The sequence below is a fragment of the Nyctereutes procyonoides genome, unplaced genomic scaffold, assembly GCF_905146905.1.
Source record: "Nyctereutes procyonoides isolate TBG_1078 unplaced genomic scaffold, NYPRO_anot_genome, whole genome shotgun sequence".
NCBI lineage: Eukaryota > Metazoa > Chordata > Mammalia > Carnivora > Canidae > Nyctereutes > Nyctereutes procyonoides.
The window spans coordinates 35,958,912-35,964,911 of NW_026575133.1; positions in this window are offsets into that span (position 1 = coordinate 35,958,912).

Here is a 6,000-nt window from a genome sequence, read left to right on the forward strand (position 1 = left end):
TAGGTATTCTTCTAGAATTGTTCTTGCATTAGCTCTGGTATTAGGGCTGGGATGCACGTCTGGGTACTTTTATACACACCGTAAGGTGATGGTTAGGTTTACTTCTATTGCATATTAATGTCCAGTTGTTCCAACACCGACTACTGAAAAGATTGTTCTTTCCTCATTGACTTTTCTTGGCAAAGTTGCCAAAAATCAATTGAGTGTAGATGTGTGAGGCTATTTCGGGCTCTCTATTCTGACCCATTAATACATATGCTTGTCTTTACAGTAAGAACACACTGTCTTGGTTTCTAACCTTTGAAAGTAAGTCTCGAGATAAGGCAGTGAGAGTCCTGCAACTTTGCTCTTCCGTTTCCACATGGGGCCATTCTAGGTCCTTTGGATTTCCATGTAAACTGCAGAATCTGAACTTCTACCCCCCAAAAAACTCCCGCTGCTATTTTGATTGGAGATTACATTAAATCTACAGCTCAGTCTGGGGAGATCTTAACAATATTAAGTCTTTGAATCCATAAGCTTGGTGCATCTGCATTTATTTAGGTCTTCTTTTTTTTTTTAAGATTTTATTGACTTATTCATGAGAGACACACACAGAGAGAGAGGCAGAGACACAGGCAGAGGGAGAAGCGGGCTCCACGCAGGGAGCCCCATGTGGGATTCGATCCCAGGACTCCAGGATCACGCCTTGGGCCAAAGGCAAGTGCTAAACCACTGAGCCACCCAGGGATCCCTAGATCTTATTTTTTTTCATCAACGTTTTGCACTTTTCCACTATACATCCTGCACTGTATGTTGGCAGATTTATGCTTATGCATTTGTTTTTGTTCTGTGTTTTGGTTTGGCACTATTGTAAATAGAGCTTTTAAATTTTCTCATTTTCCAACTGTTCATTGACAGTATACAGACCTGAATTAACTCTGCTACACTGACATAGTATCTTCTGGTCACACCAAACTCACAAATTTTTCTAGTAGTTTCATGTGTAAATTCTTTGGTTTTTTTTTTTCACATTTCTAGTAGTTTCATGTGTAAATTCTTTGGTTTTTTTCACACTGACAAATTCTTTCAAATTATGTTGTCTATAAATACAATTTTCACTCTTTCTTATCTACATGCCTTTCGTTGCTTTTCCATGCTTGTTGTACTGAGTAGGACCAGGTCCAGTAGGACCTGGAAAAACGAGTGGAAATCCTTCCCTTTTTCTCAGCTGCAAGGGGAGAGCATTTAGCTTTTTGCCATCGAGTATGACATTAGGTGGAGGTGTTTCATGGATGGTCCTTATCAGGTTGAGGAAGCTCTCTTCTGTTTTTAGCTTCTAAGAGTTTCTACAAGACGTAAGTATTGAATTTTGCCAGATGCTCTTTCCTCTTCTATTTGAGTTGATGGTACTGTTTTCTCTTCTTACTCTGCTGGTATGGCAAATTACATTAACTGATTTTTATTTTCATTTATCTATTTATCGTTAATTGATCATTAAACGATGAACCAACCTGCATCCCTGAGATAAACCCTACTTACACATGATATATTGTCCTTTATGTTTATAGCTGGATTGAAGCTGCTAATATTTTGTTAAGAATTTTTGTACCTTGGGATTTCTGGGTGGCTCAGCAGTTGAGCATCTGCCTTCGACTCAGGTCGTGATCCCTGGGGTCCCAGGATCGAGTCCTGCATTGGATTCCCTGAAGGGAGCCTGCTTCTACCTCTGCCTGTGTCTCTGCCTCTCTCCCTGTGTCTCTCATGAATAAATATATAAAATATTAAAAAAATAATTTTTGTACCTAATGTGGTTTATTGGGCTGTTCATTTTTTCTTCATAATACCTTTTCTTGGTTTGGGTACAGAGCAACGCTGGCCTCACCAAATGGGTTGGGGAGTATCTTGTGGAGGAGATGTGTAAATTGGTATTTTCTTCCTTAAATGTTTGGTGATATGTGTCCATGAAGTCATCTGGGCCTGTTCTTTTCTTATAGAATTCAAAGAATTTAACTGAGTATAAATTTAATTTCTATAATAGATGTAGACTTTGGAAGTCTATTTCTTCTTGGGAGAATTTTGGCTACTTGTGCCTTCAAAGGAGTTGTTCCCTGTTGTTAATAACCTTCTTTTATCATCCCTTTAGTTTATATCCAATCTACTTCATACTTTGCTTTCTTTCTTTTTTCCTATTTGGTCTAGAGAAGTGGTTATCGATTGATTGCTATTGTTGATTTTTTCTATAATTTTCTATTTCTACTTTGTGGACTTCTGGTGTCATCTTTATTTTCTTCCTTCTCCTTGCTCTGGATTTAATCTACTCTTTTTCACAGTTCAGTAAGATGGAAACTTAGGCAGTGAATTTCTTCCTCTTTACTGCTATAAGCAATTAATGATATAAACTTCTTTCTAAGCCCTTCTTTACAGATTTCAATATGTTGTATTTTCATTTTTTTAATTCAAATTATTTTTCTTATTGATCTCGTATTTTTTCTTTGGCTTAAGGATTGCGTGTTGTTTAATGACCACATACTGGGAATTTTTCAAGTATTGCTCTGTTGTTGATTTCTGGGTTAACTACACTGTGGTTAGAAAATGTGCTTTGCACTATTTAAATCCTTTTAATCTTGTTGTGCTTTGTTTTATGACTCAGAATATGTTCTATCTTGGCAAATATTCTGTATGCATTTTGGAATTATGTTGCTTGAAGTGTTCTAAAGGATGCCCAATTAGGTCATGTTGGTCGATACTGCTTTTCAAAACTTCTACAGCCTTACTGATCTTTTGTGTATTTTTTTCTTTTTTTTAATTTTTTTTAATTTTTTAATTTATTTATGATAGTCAGAGAGAGAGAGAGAGAGAGAGAGAGAGAGAGAGAGACATAGGCAGAGGGAGAAGCAGGCTCCATGCACCGGGAGCCCGATGTGGGATTCGATCCCGGGTCTCCAGGATCGCGCCCTGGACCAAAGGCAGGCGCCAAACCGCTGCACCACCCAGGGATCCCGTATTTTTTTTTTTCAATCAGTTACTGAGAGAGGAGTTGAGATCTCCAGCCATCACTGTGGATTTGTCCATTTCTCACATTAGGTCTCCCAGCTTTTGTTTTATGCATTTTGAAGCTCCTTCAGGGGGCAATTAGAATTGCTGTGTCTTCTTGATGAACTGACCAATGGACCAGTGTAGAATACTCCTCTCTCTGCTTTCTCCTTCTGATGGACTTTGTTCTGCATTTTAATCTTTCTTTCTTTTTTTAAAAAAGATTTTGTTTATTTATTTATGAGAGACACAGAGAGAGAGGCAGAGACACAGGCAGAGGGAGAAGCAGGCTCCCTCCGTGGAGCCAGATTCTGAACTTGATCCCAGGACCCCAGGACCCCAGGATCATGACCTGAGCCAAAGGCAGACACTCAACCACTGAGCCACCCAGACACCCCCATTTTAATCTTTCTGATATTAGTAGAGCTACTTCAGCTTTCTTCTGATTAGTATTTCCATGCTGTATCTTTTTCTATCCCTTTACTTCTAACTTTTCTGTCTTTATATTTAAAAAAAAAAAAAACGTTTTTAAAGCATGTAGGTGGATCTTGCTTTCTTTCCAAGACTAGTCTCTGATGTTTCAATGGAGAGTTTGCATTCCATGTAATCACTTATACAGTTGAATTAAAATCTACATCTTGTTTGTTTTCTATCTATCCCATCTGGATAAAACAAATAAGAAGAAAAGAAGAAAGAAAGAAAGAAAGAAAGAAAGAAAGAAAGAAAGAAAGAAAGAAAGAAAGAAAGAAAGAAAGAAAGAAGAAAGAAAGAAGAAAGAAAGAAAGAAAGAAAGAAAGAAAGAAAGAAACAAAGAAAGAAAGAAAGATACAAGTATTAGAAATGAAACTGTACTTTGTTCCTTTTTCCCTATTTTCTTGCCTTCTTTTGGATTAATGCAATGTTTTCGGGTATTCAATTTTACTGTACAGTTGGCTTATTACTACCAGTCCCTCCCCTCCACACATTTGTCTTAGACTTTAAATCCACAACTCTACTTTGCCGCAATCTATCTTAACATACTGTCACGATAGCATGCCTCTGTTTTGCCCTTACTGTTGTTACTTTTGTTATCTTACATTTTTGTTCAACATACGTCATAAATTCTACCTTACATTGTTACTTGTTTTGTTTCAGGCAGTTGATTATCTTTGAAAAAGATTATAATTTTGTGTTCCCTCACTTTTACCAAATTTGAGATTCCTCATCCATTTGTGTTGATCCAACTGTATCACCGATCTCATACTTTTTCCACCTGAAGAACTTCCTCTAATAATTTTTGGAGTGTAAGTAGGCAGGGAATTAATTACCTCAGCTTTTATTGGTCTTAAAAAGTGTCTATTTTGCTTTTACAGAGAAGATGGCTTTGCTTCTTCCTCTCCCCTTATGCAGAGCATCTATCCTTGAGCCCTGGGAGCTGGTCTGCCCCAGCTTGGCTTTTGCTCCAGAGAAGGGTCCTTGGAGTGGGCAGAGATACACATGTCTGTGCACCACTGGGAATAGCATCAGGTCTCCTTCCCTGTCCCTGATCTTTCTTTTTTTAAGTTTAAATTCAATGAGCTAACATATAGTACATCATGAGTTTCAGATGTAGTTTTTAATAATTCATCAGATGCATAGAACACCCAGTGCTCATCATATCATGTGCCCTCCTTCATGCCCATCATCCAGTTACCCCATCCCACCCACCCACCTCCCCTCTAGCGACCCTCAGTTTGTTTACTATAATTAAGAGTCTCTCATGGTTTGTGGCCCTCTCTGATTTTTTTCCCACTCAGTTTCCCCTCCTTCCTTATGGTCCTTTGCACTATTTCTTATTTTTTGTATATGAGTGAAACCATGTGATAATTGTCTTTCTCTACTTGACTTACTTCACTCAGCAAAATACGCTCCAGTTCCATCCATGTTGATGTAAATGGTGGATATTCATCCTTTCTGATGGCTGAGTAATAGTCCATTGTATATATAGACCACATCTTCTTTATCCATTCATCTGTGGATCCATTCAGCCCCCTCTATAATTTGGCTCTTGTGAACATTGCTGTGAACATCGGGGTGCAGGTGCCCCTTCGTTTCACTACATCTGTATCTTTGGGGTAAATACCCAGTAATGCAATTCCTGGGTAAGCTAGTTCTATTGTTCTATTGTTCTAATTCTTGTTCTATTGTTAACCTCTTGAGGAACCTCCATACTGTTTTCCAGAGTGGCTGCACCAGTTTGCATCCCCACCAACAGTGTAAGAAAGTTCTCTTTCTCCACATCCTTGCCAACATTTGTTGTTTCCTGTCTTGTTAATTTTGGTCATTCAAGTCCCTGGTCTTTCTTGAAAACACTTGGTAAAGGCCCATAGAAAGCTGGTAATGGGTGCAGACTCCCCTGGTGCCTAGAAGTACCAGGGATTCTAAGCTGTTGTGTCAGCCCATTGTACGAGTTAGTAGCTCCATCCTGAAAAATTATCATACACTTCATGGTTTGAAACTCCGGAAATTTATTCTCTCAAAGTCATAGAGGAGAGAAGTGAGAAATGGAGAGGTGGGCAGGGCCGAGTTCCCTGCAGATGCCCCAGGGCAGATTTCGATGCTTCTCTTCTAGCTTCTGGCAGTTGCTGGCCTCCCTGGTTTGTGCTCTGCTCAGCTCCAGTCTCCGCCGCTGGCTTCCTGTCACCCGTGCCTCAGTGTCTTTCCTCTCCTCTATGTGCCTCATAAGGAAATTTGTCACTAGGTTCAGGACTCACTTGAGCAATCCAGGATGATCTCCATCTCAAGATCTTTAGCTATTACATCTGCAAAGCCCCTTTTTCCAAGTAAGGTAGCAGATTCCAGGGATCAGGACATGGACATAATTTGGGGGGAGCCACCCTTCAACCCAGTACACCTTTACTCAGCATTTAAGAAATCATGGGATTTTGGTGGTTTCCTTCCTCCTGCTTATGTGATAACTACATCCTTCAATGCTCTACTCAACATGAAATCACCGGTGCACCCTGA